Raw genomic sequence first — 17,252 nt, 5'->3', positions numbered from 1 at the left:
TTTTAACATTTATATTAAAATTTATATTATGAATGTTATGTCAATGGACAGATTCATATGCATGTACATCTTTCCATTGTGAGAATTGCATTGAATTGTATCTGCATATATTGATATAGATCCAATTTTATTTCATTTTATTTGGTTGGTAGCCACTAAACATAATGTAATGATTTGTAATCCATGCATGTTTATACTACAATATTCACAGTGATTAATTTTAACCTTTTTTTTCACTCCATTTGTGTAATTTCAAAGATATATTTTGGCATGTCTAGAATACCAGAAAAATATGAAATACATATAAAGTAATGAGGAAGGAAAGATGGAAGGAAGGAAGAGGGGAAACAAATGAAATAAAAAGGAACAAAATCAAAAGCAATCACAAGTAGGAGTGAATCATGTAATCTGCTTTTGTAAACTTTTAAATAAAATATAAACTACTGTTTTCTTGGAAGAGTTATTTCTATTCATTTGTGCTTTTTGAAGGTTAAAGAAATATCTATATTTATTATAAATCAGACATTATTATGTAGGAACTCTTGGTTTCTATGGAGCCAGACTATAGGATTTTGACACGCTTTTATTGAAAAAATAAAAACATATGCTTTCCGAGCATATGTTAGGTGTGCAGACACCTCGAATTATTTTTTTAGTAACAAAATGCTATCATTTTTTTCCCTGAGAGAATAGAAGGTAGGTGACTGCTTTCAAGTTGTAAAAATACATTTTCAGAGTAATCATTTGCTCTGAGATTTTTAAAGTAATTCAAAAATGAACTACAAGGAGAAAAAAGGCTAACTGACTATATGCACATGATTTTTTTTGTTTTCACTATTTATTAATTAATGTTTATAGTACACAATGATCACATTCTTTGTGTGAAGTTGGTAGAAGCATATAAGACATTTCAATTCGTCTCCACCTTTCTCTTTCTCTCCCTCCCCCTCCCTCCACTTCTTGATTTCTTTTCCATTTATAAAAGTTGATTTCCGTTCTTCCCATTATCTAACTTTTATTTTACTCTTTATTTATATTTTCAGTTTCTCATACAAGATAAACCATTACGCACACGATTTTAATAAAGTGATAGTTACCATGACATCCTGAATATAAAACAGAATTAAATAAACATGTAGATAGTAAAAGGAAATTTCAAACAATTCAGAGCGGTTCTGAACTCTAATAGCTTCTTCAGAGACTTTTTGATGACTAAAATTTTATCTTTGGATAGTATTTTCCTTAAGTAAAACTTAATTGCAAAAAAAAAAAGCAAGACAAAGATCAGTTGTGAAAAAAATGTTGATTAGCAGATGATCTTGTGGAGCATTTTATAAAAGAGTTAGGGAAGCGGTTAGACTGTTGAAAACTGGTTGGATATGCAAAACATACAATGTCTAGGATTAAGGGATGAAAATTAACTCTAGAACCAAGTTATCTTCTTAATAATATCTATATAAACCAGTACAATTTTGATCTTTTAGAAGCTATTTTTGAAACCAAGAAGATAAGAAAATCTCTATACGAAAGTAGTCTATGAAAGAATGAAATTACTTTCTTTTCTTTTTTTTTCACACTGAGTTTATTGGTACATTTTTGATATGCAGTACAGTTACATCCATCATTGAGATTTTGTACCTTTACAGGACAGATCTTGGTTCTCATTTTTTTTCCCTTGTCCCTGACCTCCCTTCACCCCTCCCCCTTTACAAACCCCTCACTTCCATTTCTCATTTTCTCCTATTTTTTCTTTTCCCTTATTCCCTTTCCTCTACCATTCCCACTTTCCCTACACCTTTAGCCCCTTTCTTCCTATTTCACATTTATTTCCTTTGCATGCAAGAAGAAATTTGCCTCATTTATTTACATCATATTTAACTACACTATTAAGTTAAAAATCTGAGATTAGATCTTGAAATGAAAGTCTGCTACAAGTTGTGAATTCTACATAATGTTAGTCCTAAGTCAGAGAAAAGAAAGCATCAGATAACCGAGTCTATCAAAAATTACACCTTATGAAAGTATTTTCATGATCATTTGAATGTTGGAAGTTCTGTTAGGCAATTAGATACAAAGGAAATATGTTTTAAAATATTTAAGCTCTGTCTAACACTTTTCACTCTCTGCACGGCACAGTGATTCTCAGAATGGGGTGTCTACACCACCAGCAGTGATAGGCCTTGTCCTAGACACACTAAATCAGAAACTCTAAGTGTGGCACTGGAAATGTGTTACACAAAGCCTTTAGGTAGACCTGTCTTAGTCACTTTTCTCTCTTTGTTGAGACAAAATACCTGACACCCAAAATTAGAGGAGAAAGGGTTTATTTGATTTACAGTTTGTGGAGGTTTCAGTCCATCCTCTGCAGACTCTGAGGACGGGATGGCAAACAGGCCTCACGGAGTAGAAACAACACGGCACGTCCACAAGTAGCAAAGGCAACAAGGGTGCTTTGCCGTGTCTTTCCGCCCCTTTTATCCCATCCAGACTAGCACTCACTCACGAGTAGTGGTTTAGTCATCACACGCCCTTAATCCCAGCATCACATTCCAGATTCAGCTACCTCTAACCAAATGAGGCTTTGGGGGAACAGTCAAACCCAAGCCATAACAATGCCTGATCTTATCCAAAACTTGACACTGAACTAGCTTACCTATTTGCCTTTAACTTATGTACGTTCCGGGCATGTCTCTAATATGCTACTGACTACTTGTTAATTTAGGGCTCAACCTACATGTAATCGGTAAAGGGGACAAATAGGAAAATGAAATAATGAATTCCTTCTTTAGGATCCATGCTTAATATTTGAATGATTCTTGCCAGATAATATTTTTCATAATGCATCTTAATTTCCTAATTTTTAAAAGAGAACACTTTGAGGTAAAGAGCCAAGATATCTTCTGTCACAAAATTCCACAACTCTACTATGTTCTCCAAAATGTAGTCACTGAGTTTAGACAAGTGGCAATAATTTAGGTTCATGAAGGCAATGTAATAGTTCCTTGAAATATCTGTTTATTTTTACTCAAATTGCTCTTGGCTTCTGATATAGCTGAGTGTACTTTTTCCACTTGGTGGATTTATTTCTTTTTAATTCACACAGTTAAATTTAATATTGTTGTTGACATAATTGAGAGATTTTTGATTTCATATTTCTCTGCTACTGGCCATCAGATCCTGTATCCCTATCATTTTATTATGCTTAATTTAATGGTATTTAAATCCCTACTGCATTTGTAAGCCTGTCTATTTCTCCCTAAATTATGGGAAAATGAGGGTGAAGGATCAATATATCAGTAACAAGCAAAAATCATCTATTTCCTCTTTAACCAAATTTAATTTTTCATTACATATTTTTTTTTCAAATTTGTGAGGCTTGCTCTACTTTAATGTAAAGTGAATAGGAAGTCAATAAACTCAAGGGAAAAATAATTATAAATCACATTCATATTTCACAGTTTCTATTCCACCATTTTGAAATCATATTAATACATATATGTCCAGTAGAATCTAAAAGGTGATGAAAATAATTGAATATATAGGCAGATTTTTTATTACATATTCTTCTCTTCTATAGAGGCATTATTTAAATTTGGGTTTTTGTTCTATTGTTTCCAGATAGGGCACTTTGTAAAGCAAAATTCTGACAGAGTAGACTTATAACTTGGGATCCAGGTATTCCTGTGTGTGTGTGTGTGTGTGTGTGTGTGTTTGTGCTGATAAAAGTATATAGTCAATGTTTAACTTTAAAGTGAAAGACACATTGCTATCAGTTCTCCTTAAAATATGCCTCTTTGTTTTGAACACACCTATCTCACATGAATCACCAATTTCTGATTAAAAAAATAAAAACAAAAACATAGTAAATGCTGTTACCAAGTGTCATCCAAAGGAAAGGCAGTCTGAAAAGCTTTATGGTATGTCCTCATGACCGTATTTATTGGATCTGGCACCTTGATTTATTTATGGGTGTTCCCCAAAGTCACAAAAGACCATGAAAACTAAATGTTTTGCATTGATTCAGGACATCGAAGCAGCCACTTTATGGAACTAATGACACTCATGAAAGAGGACTTCAGAATTGCTTCTGAAGCTGGACAGAGTGGTGGGATACACGTGTTCAAAGCAAAGTTTTTGATGGCAAATTAATAGCAATGTGTCTTTTACTATAATACTTTTTTAAAAATGTGAACATTCATTTCCACTGGGTGTATTTCTTTAACATGCAGGTGAGCTTTAAGTGCACTGAAATTTAAAAAATTACAAACCAATGCCAATATTCTCAAAATATATTGTAATACCCTTTATGATCAAGGGAATGACTGCAGGTTATTTTTCAAGTGGCCTTACTGAAGTGTGTGTGTGTGTGTGTGTGTGTGTGTGTGTGTAAGAAAGGGAATGACCATGTTATTTTTCAAGTGGGCTTACTGTGATGTGTGTGTGTGTGTGTGTGTGTGTGTGTGTGTGTAAGACTTTTAGGAGGATAGTGATAGGGATATGTATTTTTTTGTTAATGGTAATGTCGAAAATATATTTTCGAGGATTTTACATACCTTAAGTTTATCCATAAGTAGACATCATAAATGGAACCTATTTTACATTTAGCAACCCTAGTGGTTGGAATTCTGATGGTCCTTGTGCTGGAGTCAGGTTGGTGGCTGTTATTGGCACAGTCCTTGGCAGAGTCTGGAAAGATCAGGGAAATGTGCGAAGCCTGCCATGCCCAGGTGAGGCAAGCGTGGGATCAGAAACATATGGACGAATAATTACCTGGCTAAATCTGTATTACAAGAATAACTCCACCTTAAGCCAATTAAAATTAATTACATAATTAATTTTATAAGGAAGTATGTCAGAGAGAATTAATTTAAATTCTCTCAAAGCAACCATTTATTGGCACAAAGAGGGTAAATACAGCTTCATTGATTTTATCCATATGAATGAGCCTATCATAATTTGTTAATTTTCCTGTGACAACATATAATGTAAAAATTTTTGCATTTATAAAAATTCTAATAACCCTAGTATGTCCTTTTATCCAGAGAATTATTTGAGTTTTAATGTTTTCTAGTCTATATTTCAACAAATCACCACTTATTAACCTAACCTATAAATATGAGGAGTGATTTTATTTACTTTGTCTAATTACTAGATTTGTCTTATCAATGTTTTTACTTAATAATGCAATCCATTTTAAAGAAAAATGTTTTAAATTTTGTGTATATATAAATAAATATATATATATATATATCAAAACATCACATGATAACTCACTTATGTGTATGTCTTGTTTTTTTGTATTACTTAAATAACATTTTTATTTAACAGATAAAGGATAACAAAGTAAAAAATGATTTAATCTTAGATTACTCAGAATTTAATTGTTGATAGCAGAGCCTAGACATGTAACAGAGAGGTGTATAATTAGATTTGGAAGAATTGGGAAGCCAACTCTGCCCTGAGAACACTAGGCTGACTCCCAACTGACTAACACAAGACCGCCCTCAGTAAAATATGGCACTTTCTGTATCAGAATGCCACGTTCCACCGGTTGCAGCTGTGATCACTGTACTTTAACTGAGACCTGTGTATGAGGGAAGGACTGGCAGAACAGGGCGGGCTGGCTGTGCAGATTCCACAGAAATCAGGTCCAGTTCATGCTTTGCATAAGTGTGTTGTTTTCCAGCATATAACTCATATCTTGAGCTCTAGCTACAAAAGATTAAATGAAATGTCGATTTTCAGCATTATAGGAGGAAAATGTAGAAGAAAGTTGGAATAAATGTTGAGATAATCGATTACGTCTTTCATCTTGATATTGAAAGAGATATAGAGGAGACACAATGTGACAGCTGCCTCCCGAAGGCTATAGTCATCTGGAGAACTTAATAACTTGAACAACTAACAAATTGTAACTTTGCTTCCTTCTGGAAAATGACTACACAAATTAATATCTGAAAGGCAGAAGGAAACAGTTACCTGGAAAAGAATACTCTAAGAGCATCCATTCCACGTGGACTGCATAAGGGAAAGTGTCTTCTTTGGAAGTGGAAGGTCCTGAAATGAGCCCTGTGTCATAAGCGATATGAGTGAAATTAATATAGAGAGGGTGGGCCTGGGAAGGAGTGTGTGTAGGTCTCAGTGGGCTCCATGTCCGGTGTGGAGTATTTCCCTTTATCCTCCATCCATATAAAGCAAGGGGGCAGGTCAGACAGGAACTTTGAAATACTGAGTTGTCTAAATTCAAGTCTCCAGATGGAGCAAAATTGTGTTTCAATTCCTCCACCCCTCCATTGTTCCACAGCTTTGTGCTTCTTTGTTGTGATGAGATTTTTTAGCTCTATGGGAAAACTGAATTTCTTGAAAACCACCAATTTTCTTCTCTGAGATCATTTCAAGTGTCTTGGGAGAGGGACTGGAGCAATGGCTTTGAGGGCGAGATACTTGAAAGAAAGCTGCAGCTTTGGAGCCCTCCAGTCTGTGCCTGCCGCAAACTGAGAGCACCTGTGTCAAGGGAAGAGTTCCGGGAAGGGAATTGATGATTGCTAGTTGGTCGGGAGTAGCTGCACTTAGCAAAAGTATGCGTGCTGTGGGAATGAAGGGGAGGCGCATGGAAATAATTATGCGCTCTCCTAAATTAAGCTCCTTTCCGCTCCTGGAGAAGCATGTCATTATACGTAGGTCGTCCAAGGGAAATGTCAGGTTTTGACTTTTTCTAGTAGCTTTATCTTTACATCTTGTTGCTCCCTGTTCAAATTTATTTGCATTAGGATTAAAGTGCCCTTTTATCTTGCAGTAAAGACTTTATTACTTCAGACTCTTCTCTGTGTTTGGTAATAAAAGAACTCCAATTTTTAAATCAACAAACCTGTGACAAATTGCTGTTCGGAATGTTTTCTTTTAGCATCCTTGGCAAACTACTTGTTAATCACTTATTAACCTGGAAATAGCCATTTTTTTCTTTCTGTATTTTTCTCTTAACTTTAAACTTCACTAATTTCATTATTCTTCACCTCACCACAGCAATACAGCGACATTTTAATTGGGATAAAATCTAAAACTAAATGTCACCATTAGGTAGAAAATATACATTGTAAAACTTTTTATCTAAGAACATACCAAACATTTTATTTATCATGTGAACACTGTAGTAATGAACATGCACATGTATGCATGTATATGATACATCATTTTCACTGTTTGCACACAGGTACATACTGGAATATGTTTGCAAGTTAAGTATGCCAATGTGGTAGACCATGTGGTAGACCAAATATTGCATCATCCAAGATGATAAAGGTAAATAAGAAATTACCAATTTCTTTATTAGATTAATATTCTGTTCATTTGGGATCAGAAGATATAAAATATCAAGATGAAAATTATAAAAGTAAATGCCTTTTTAATAATAGCACCCATTTTATTCTATTTTTTAAAAAAATCCTAGTGGATAATTGTTGTTTTGGGTTCCTTAATGTGTATTCACCTCATTTCTTCTTTAATATGCATTGATTTTCTCTATAGGATGGACCTGTACTCCTCTCTAAAATTTCAGGCCACAACCAATGGTTAACATTGACACTTTTCCTATAGTAGTGTTGAAAAAGTGATTAACATTTGGGTAATCAAACCATTTAATTTTAAGACTATGTATTCTAGTATGGAAAGTAGCCACACCAGAGGCAAAGAAATGTAATTATGGTTAGACTTTTCAGAGAAATACATTAGCTTATTAATACTTGAAAATGTTTAGAAAATACAGATTTAGAGCTGTGGAAAGCATCTCCCTATTATTTGGAGCTACATGAGAGAGTGCTAAAGCCAATCAAGAGACCTGACCAGAAGACGGAATGAACAGCTGGGTGATGAATGGCCTACATTAATTTTCAGCTATGCATGTCAACAAATGTCCTTTGTCATTTAGGAAACATTTGAAATGCGTCTGTAATGCCTTCCAATCAAAATAGTTTCAAAATGAATAGCAGATATATTTTTCAAAATATGGAGGGGTTATTTTGTTCGGTTTTGTTGTGTTTTGTTTTGTTTTTGTGTTTTTAAAAGAGTCTAGTTTTGTAGTTCATTCTCCTCTTGAACTCACTCTGTTCCATGCTGAAGTAGAACTTACAGTGATCCTCCTGCATCAGCCTCCTAAGTGCTGATATTACAGGCAAAATATGGAGTCTTTAAAGGAACATTTAGTTCTGCTATTAAAAAGTAAGTTGCCTTGTTTCAACAGAAAGTAGGGCACTGAACTCTAATTTTGTTAATCATTAGTGGGGTAAAAAACTGGTATTTATCCTTTTAGGCACCAGATATGTACTCTCTATAAAAGAGAAAGAAGAGGAAAGGCATGATCACATCTGTATATATGAGTATGGTTTACTGTACATAAGAAATAGAGAGACTTTTCATATTTTTTTCTAGTGTTCAAGAAAAGTAGTATATGAGTATTTTAGGGTCCTACTTCTATCTGTTTTGGAGAGAAGTATTCTCTCATATAAATATTCTCTGATATGTTTAAACTATCTACGAATGTCATAATACTAAATTCCCTGACTACTAATTCTTAGTAGTTGCTATATTTAATATGATAATGAAACTGTAGTATTATTTAACATATATGTAAATATTTAAAAATACATTTAATGGAAGAGGGATTAAAACTTTCTTTTATTGACTACATTTCTAATCTTTAGTAGTAATTCAAGCCTCTATGGGATAAGAAAGATAAATACATATTTATTATTTATTTTATACATTTACCAATACTGAAAAAGAAAACATTGGTTTTTGTCATAAATTCTACTAGGTGTGTTTCTGAGATTAATTATTAAAGTGTGGAATTTCAGAAGCAGCATTTCATTGTTTATAAAAGGCTTCATCTGTTGCTCTCATGATTACACTGAGATTTGTGGAAATCTTGTAATAGAACTGAGTTTCCTGAGAGTTCTGTTATGCTTCGTAAATGGTATGAAGTGGAACTTTCTTGCAAATATAGTGACACAGGAAACTTTCCTTTTTAAATCCTGAGTTAACTATGTTAATTCTCTTACTATTGATAGATGTTAAAGGGAAGTAGTTATATATGTCCATAATATAAAATTATGTTGAGGTATGACCACTTATACATATCTGTGGTTTCACATGAAAAAAATAGCTTCAATATTTGTAGGTAAATTCTTCATATATCATTGCATTATTTTCATATATACAATTCTCTAATATCAACATGTATAGTTTTTTAAAATGTACAGTTGAGTTTTAAAATCCTGAATTATGGGATCCTGATGAACAATGTTACTAAGAAAAAGAAAAGCCACAGATTCACTTGTAGGTACTGTGGAAAGAGAAGCAACAATGCAACTTTTAAAATCTCTGTCATGGAAATTCTACTGTACAGTAATACAGATAATTACACATAATACAAAAGGAAGTATGTATTCTTTATGAGAAAGAATTCTAACCTCATGAAAAGTATCAAACAGTAACAAGATTCCAAAAATAACTTTACTAGTTTCTCAAGAGTATCATAAAATGTTACTACTAAGAGTTGATTAAATAAAATAAATTTATTGTGAAAGCTAAAAGTTTAAAACAAAGGTACCAGCAGAGCCATGCTATTTCCAAAGGCTGTTGGGGAAAATCCATCCTTATATTTTCTTCCTTCTGTGGATCTTATAATTGTTTCACTTATGGCAACAAAACTACCTTCCTTTGTCACCTTCACATGACCTGCATCTGACTATTTTCCTGCTTTGAAGTTTGACCTGTAAGGTCATCAACCATTGAATTCATGGTTCATAATAAATCCAAAATGGTCTCATCATGAAACCCTTTATTGAATTACATCCATACAGACTTTATTCTCAAATAAAAATTCATTTACAATTAGTAGTATTGGACTTGAAAATATTTTTGAGAGGGCGCAATTCAACCCATTGCAATGATTAAGCAAGTAACCGGTTATTTTGTCACTACTTAATATGTGCTAAAGATAGACAATAAAAGTTAACGGATCAGTGCAGAAACATTACAGAACAGTGACAAGCAAAGGCAATGGGTGATAGGTCCAGTTTCCTTTTCTCCAGGTCAGAAGGAGTGACATATAAACCAAAGATGGCTCTAAGTACCCAAGATAGCGTGGGGGCTGAACAGGATGCCCCCATCCAGAGATTGAGAAGTGTTAATGGAGTCATGTTGTGGTCACCTTGACTTACTAAGCTATGTAATCACTTCAGGGTATCTCTCAGAAATAATATGCAGAAATATTGAGGGCTACAGTGAGCATCTTCTTCCAACCATTTATCCCTTGGTCCTATATATTAATGGTAGATGCTAAATTTTTGGGTAAGGTTATTCCTATGGTGAGCAAAATAATGGCTCCCAAACATGTCCACTCTTCAGTCCCTGGAAATTAAGAACATTTTACTTTATATGTTAAAAGGAGGTTTTTATTTTTTGGAGGTACTGGATGTTGCTAAGCAGTTGATATTAATTGCGGAGCTATAGTTCATTGATGAAGTATTTGCCTAGTATGTCTCAAGCCCTGACATCAATCTATAGCACTGAATAAAGAAATAAATGAGAAGATTGTTCTGGATTAACTCTATAGAGCTACATAGTTAAAACTGGAAAAATAAAATAGAAACATTGTTTAGAGCTCTGTAGAATAAGGACTCAAAAGTGCTGTTACTGTCTTTGAAGATGTTTGCTGATTCTGAAGAAGGAAGTATGCCATGTCCTAAGCATTTCAGACAGCTTCTAAAAGCTAAGAAAGACCTGCAGAAGTCAGCCAGCACAACAGCATTGGCTTTAGTCCTATAAACACCAGGGAAAAATTTCTGCCAAGAGTGTAAATGATCAAGAAAACAAATACCTCCTGGAGTCAATGGGGAAAAAATAAATTTCAAGCAAATGAGGTCTATTTCTGACTTCTGATCTCCACAATTCCAAGAGATCAAAAATTGTGCAGTTGGTTCTATGTTTCTCATATATTTGCAACTAGAACAACAGCTAATAAAATAATAATACTCTACAACTTATCTCAGCTGTACTACTAGGGGCTGGTACCAACACCATTTGGTCTGTATAAATCATACTTCATTAGTGCTATTATTAACAGAATTCCAGGTAGCAGAATGTGGCGGCCAGACCTTGGCCAGGATTTCATCCTCAGCCTACTGACTAAGTCCCAGAAAGAAATAACAAATCTTATTTCAGAGGAACATATATATTTCTTTTCTGCATTGCTCCATCTGCTCAGAATTAATCTAATAACAAGAGGAAGTGTGTGAGGATTTATTGTTTTACCTAAATATTATGTTGGTTTGTTTAAACCACATGAACAGTATCGCTAAATATTTGTGTCTCCAGTAGCTCTTCACTGCTTAACCTAATGCTTCATGGGGACTTGAAGAAGCATTGAAATTTGTATCAATCTGAGTAAAACGAGGCTTCCCCTTCATGTGTTTGTAAATGTGCAAGAGCAGTCTTCACTCATGACATGGGTGATGGTATCAGTAAAAGCAAGAAAACCCATGCCCACTTTGGCTTCTCTGTTCACATAGGACTGAGATGGGAAGACAATCTCTGTAGTTGCCTCTGTATAGCAGACTTCTCTGTCCAGCAGCTTTCCCATAATTTGGCTATAGTGTTTCATCTTAAGAGCCTGACCAAAGCTTTATGCTACTCAAATGAGCAGGTCAGATAATAGAGTTGGGCTAGCATTGCTCCTTTGTATTGGCTCCTGCTGAGACTTAGTTGCTACTGAGTCCTAGTCCATGAAATAGCAGAGATTGCCTGAGTTCTCTTCCAGCCAAGGTCAACCTGACTCCAACGAAATCTCTTCCCCTGAATTGTGGCTTTTCACTGACTTTATGCATTGCTGGTTGATTACAACCTAGTCTCAGCACCCTGTGGTTTCTCCAAGCAAGACAAGCAGTGTATTTGCCCTTTATATCCAAGTTTGAATATCAGCTATCCTGCATGCATATCAGCCATATCCAGATGCTTCCCTACAGATGCTTCTGGATCCTTCACTGTTATGCTAAATGCCTTCAAAGCTTACTCTTCTTACCTTCCCATGTTTGTAGTCAGTAAAATACTAGGTGGCCTTGGCACCCCTTATCTTTGCTCCTGAGAACAGTGCTGATCAGCCCCAAGACCCAGTTCTCTCTGTCTCATTTTGTTTCTTTATTCTTATCTGCTTGAGTTGTTGTGCCTCCCAGGGCACTACAAACTCACTACGGAGGTCTATGGTAACCTCTCCATTCCTGTCTGTATACTGCTGGACTCAGGGAAATAAATTATTATTTTTCCAGGATATGATGATGAATATTATCATCTCTCTCTCTCTCTCTCTCTCTCTCTCTCTCTCTCTCTCCCTGTGCGTGTGTGTGTGTGTGTGTGTGTATCTCCTAGGCCTCAGGAATATTTTCCTAGGAGCTGGGTTGTTGCTCTCACAATTTGTTCTTTCATGGCCATATTTTTCAAGTATTCAAATCTGTTTCTCACCTGCACTCAGACCTTTGTCCAAGTGAATCAGGTTTCATGAAGCTGGGAAACAAATCAGATTCCCTTGGATTTTCTATAAACTTTTTTCCCATGTCAGAGAAAATAATTTGCTCAACATATACTATGCATGAATTGCATATATTGGCCTATGCATGTTTGTCTTAGGGTAAAGATTGAGGTATAGATTATTGCTATTATTATTATTGTTATTTTACAAATGAAAGCTGAGAATAAGAGAGATTTAGTGACTTGCTCAATCTTGATATTACTTTCAATCTCTGCTGCTGACTTATAGTCACAAAATACTCAGTGTATTAAATTGAAAAAGTCAATATGCTTCAGAATGTTATGTTCCAGTTTAATGCTGTACTGCTTTCTACTTCAAATAAAGGAAAAAGGAGAGTTTCTGCTAAATTAAAACACACACACACACACACACACACACACACACACACACACACATTTTCTTTTCCAGCATGGCTGAATAGAGGAGGGGTCATGTTGGAACTATTCGGAGAAAATCATCTAAAAACACAGATAATTGGAAGAAAGAGAGGGACATACATACTAATGCCAAAATAAATATAAAATAAGAAGTTTTAGATTAAACAAAACATAAGCATAGGATATTGTAAAATGATTATGTAGTCAACAGGACTTCCTGAAAATCTATTGCCTGCATGCAGAGCAGGAACTGCCATTCCCAGGAAGTTTCCCCCAAAATGAAGAGACTGCACATGTGTGGCAAACTCAATCCATACAGTATAGATCTGGGACATAAGTCTCCTTGCCTCTTTTACTTTCTGCAAACAGAAGACACTGCAACTTGTTAACAAATTTCACTGTTACACATAGGTGTGAGTGACCAAGAAGCTGCTCTCTTCCCAATTAGCCACCAGTGTTTTTTTTTTATTTCCTCTGTCATGCACCATAGCAGCTAAATGGAACCTTTAGTGACAACAAGGTTAGGTACTGGTTGAAGCACTGAAAATGATAAATGGAGCAACACAACCTCTTTTGCCCTATGAGTGACATGAGAGAAAGACTTGGACCATGGACACAGCTATGATGGGTGGCTCAAGCAGCCATGGATGGTGGGAACAAGGTGTGGGAAATCAGCAATTTTCTGCCCTGCAGCCAGTGGCACAAGCACCCTTGGTCCAGGAAGTCAGCATTCTGATTTGCAACCTGTGTTGCAAGCAGTCTTGAGCCACAGTATGGGAAAGGTGGGGAGCATGTGAGAGGAGCCAGAAGTGTGGAACATGGAGACTGAGCAAGGTTCAGGAGAATCCAACTTCACATGGGACTTGGAGCAGCCTTATGCTGTCTCTGATCAATACAGAGCTGAACAGAGTAAGGAGACAGGTGGGCCATCAAGAAAGCTGCTGGATAAGGGCTGGCCCCATCTCCCACATACAGAGGCCCACATAAGCCTTTCACCCAGCACTAATCTTACTAAAAACTTGGTGAGGTAAACCAGGAGAGATTCAGGCTCTGACTTGGATACTACCACAGAACTGTGGGCACCAGAGGAATTTTTTTCTTCTTTCTCTCTTTATTGGTTTATTCTATTTTCCTTTTTCTGTTTGGCATTTTTTGGGGGGTAAGTTTTGACTTTTATTCTGTTTTGTTTTGCCAATCCTGTTTCTCTCAACTTCTTTCTTTTTTTATATATTCATGTGAATGAATATTGTTGCCAGTCTCTCTGGTTCTCTTTGATACTCTGAGAAGAAATAATCTCTCAGGTAAGAAAAAGATATGATAATTAGCATGAAGAACCTTCTCAGAAAATCTAGAATAGATATAGATTTTAAAAAATAGAGGATCCTAGGAAAATAAAGTAATTCAGGAATGCCCAGCATAGGAAAGGAATAGAATGTATGAAACAGATTCAAACAGATATCCAGGAAATTAAAAATTAAAAAGAAAATTATCTTAAAAATGTGAGGACACCACTAAAAACTCCAACAGATGCAAAGAAGAACAATGTAGGACAGATCAGAGTCAATGAAAAAAAAACAGATAGTGTGAAGAACATTAAAAAACATGTTCATAGAAGTGATAGCAGAAAGCTTCAAGCATGGAAAAAGAATTGAACATACAGATAAAGTGAGGCACATAGAACTCCAATGAGACATGACAAAAAAAAATCTACAAAGAATATAATAATCAAGATCTCAGAATTTCAGCACAAGAACAAAATATTAAAAACTGCTAAAGAAAAGAAAAAATCACCTACAAACGAAAGCCCTTCAGAATCACAGCCGACTTCTCACCACAAACCTTTAAGTCAAATAGAACATAGAGTAAGCATTTTAAGTGCCAAAAGAAAACAATCTCCAACTTAGATTAGTGTAATCTGCAAAGCTATTTTTCAGAATCAATGGAGAAATAAGACACTTCCATGGCAAAGAATACTGAAAAAAATGATGACCACCAAAGCAGCTCTTCAAAATGTTCTGAAAGATATTGTAGAGATAATGAGGATTTCAATAACACCAAAAGAAAGATGTCACCAAGCAGTGCAAATAATTAAATTAAGGGACGTTCTGAAAGATATTGTAGAGATGAGGATTTCAATAACACCAAAAGAAAGATGTCACCAAGCAGTGCAAATAATTAAATTAAGGGGAAAGACAGGGAGCCAACAACAGGAAAATAATGAAACAAGGATAAACCAATACATATCAGTAATAACCATCAATATAAATGGTCTCAATTCACCAATCAAAAGAGACAGGCAGAATGGATCAAGCAATAAGATCTAGCAATTTTCTGCATATAGAAAGCAAATTTAACTACAAAAATAAATTAATAGACTTAAATACAAAGAATGGGAAGCAATGCCTCATGAGACAAGACCCTAGAATAAAGTAGAGGTACTTATTTTATTTGCAACAAAGTTAACTTCAAGTTCAGATTAAAAACAACAACAAAAAAAGACAAAGAAGAACATTACATACCTCTGAAGAGAAAACTCCAAAAGAGGAGTTAACAATCATAAATATACATGTACCATATACTGGCACACCCAACTCTATAAAACAAATATCAATAGACATGAAAAATCAAACAAGCACTTACACAGTTGTAATGGGTGACTTGAAAACCTCCCTGTCATAAATAGACAGATTAAATAGACAAAAAATCAGCAAAGAAATGTCACTATTGAACAAAAGTTCTCAACAAATGGACTTAGTAGATGTTTGCAGAGCGTTCTGCCCCACTTTAGAATGTATGTTGTTCTCTGATCCAAATGACATGTTCTCCAAAATAGACCACAAACTACTTCATAGAACATGCTTAAGTAACTGCAAAGAAGTTAAAATTATTCCATACATATTATCAGACAACAGTGCAGTGAAATTAGAAATCAGTGGTAAAATAAACCACAAAAGCTTCATAAACACATAGAAATTAACAACTCCTGAACAACAAATGAGTCATGGATGAAATTAAACAAAAAATCAGACAGTTTCTACAATTAAATGAAAATCCTTATGCAATATACCAGAACTTATGGGACACATTGAAATCAGTCTTTCAAGAGAAATTCTAATGGTGAATGCTAACTTTAGGAAAACAGAGTGAGCTCAAATAAACAACCAAATGTTGACCCTCAAATTTGTACAAAAAGAAGAACAAGTCAACAAAGCATGTACGAGGGAGGAAATCATAAAAATATAGAGCAGAAATAAAAGCAGTTGAGGCTAAGAAAACAATACAAAACAATCAATGAATCAAAGAGTTGGTTAATTGAAATAATAAACAAAAATAGACAAACCCTTACCCAACCTAATCATAAGAATGAAAGAAAAGACTCAAATCTATGCAATTAGAAATGAAAAGTTTCAAATCTTAATTGATCCTGCAGAAATCCAGAAGATCATCAACACCTATTTCAAGAACCTTCATTCTAATAAGATGGAAAATACAGAAGCAATGGACAGATTCCTAGGTACAATTGAATTACAAAAGCTAAATCAAGTAGATATAAAATCATTGGAATTAAAGAGGTAATTAAAAACCTATCAAGAAAGAAAAGCTCAGGTCCTGTTGGAGTCACTGCTGATTTCTACAAAAAAATAGAGATGATCTAATACCACTACTCCTCAAATTCTTCAGTGAAATTGATAGGGAATCAATACTCTCAAAGTCATTCCTAGAAGAATATATTACTCTGATACTAAAACTAGAGAGGGATCCAACCAAAAAAAGACAGCTACTGGCCAATCTCCCTCGTGAGAATAGACACAAAAATCCTCAATAAGATATTGACAAAAAAGATGCAGAAAATCATTAAGAAGATTATACACCATGAACAAATAGTATTCATCCTTCAGACCACCTATATCTGTTTTTTGTTTTTGTTTTTTTTTTTTGTTGTTGTTGTTGTTGTTTGTACTGGGGATTGAACTCAGGTCCTTGAGCTTGCAAGGCAGGCCACCGAACCACTGATCTAAATCCTTGGCCCAAGACCACCTATATCTGGAAGACACTTCTAAGAAGCAATCATTCCTTAAGAATTCTAAATATGAGCAACAAAGATACTTACAATAAATAATACCAAAGTATCAACCCAGGAATTAAACAAAGGAGTATACCAACAACAATAATAGAAATGAAAAGACATTTCAACAAGACATGGTCTTCCAGTTTACCAAAGGCAAATTCTGGGGGAAATGAGATGGAAAAGTCTGATAATTTACCACCTGGACTACCTGAACTGATAGCACAGG

This window comes from Fukomys damarensis, unplaced genomic scaffold (assembly GCF_012274545.1).
Source record: "Fukomys damarensis isolate Sample0158 unplaced genomic scaffold, DMR_v1.0_HiC HiC_scaffold_30, whole genome shotgun sequence".
In the NCBI taxonomy this organism is placed as follows: Eukaryota; Metazoa; Chordata; class Mammalia; order Rodentia; family Bathyergidae; genus Fukomys; species Fukomys damarensis.
The sequence above is the reverse complement of the archived record's forward strand: the minus strand, read 5'-3'. Positions refer to the sequence as shown.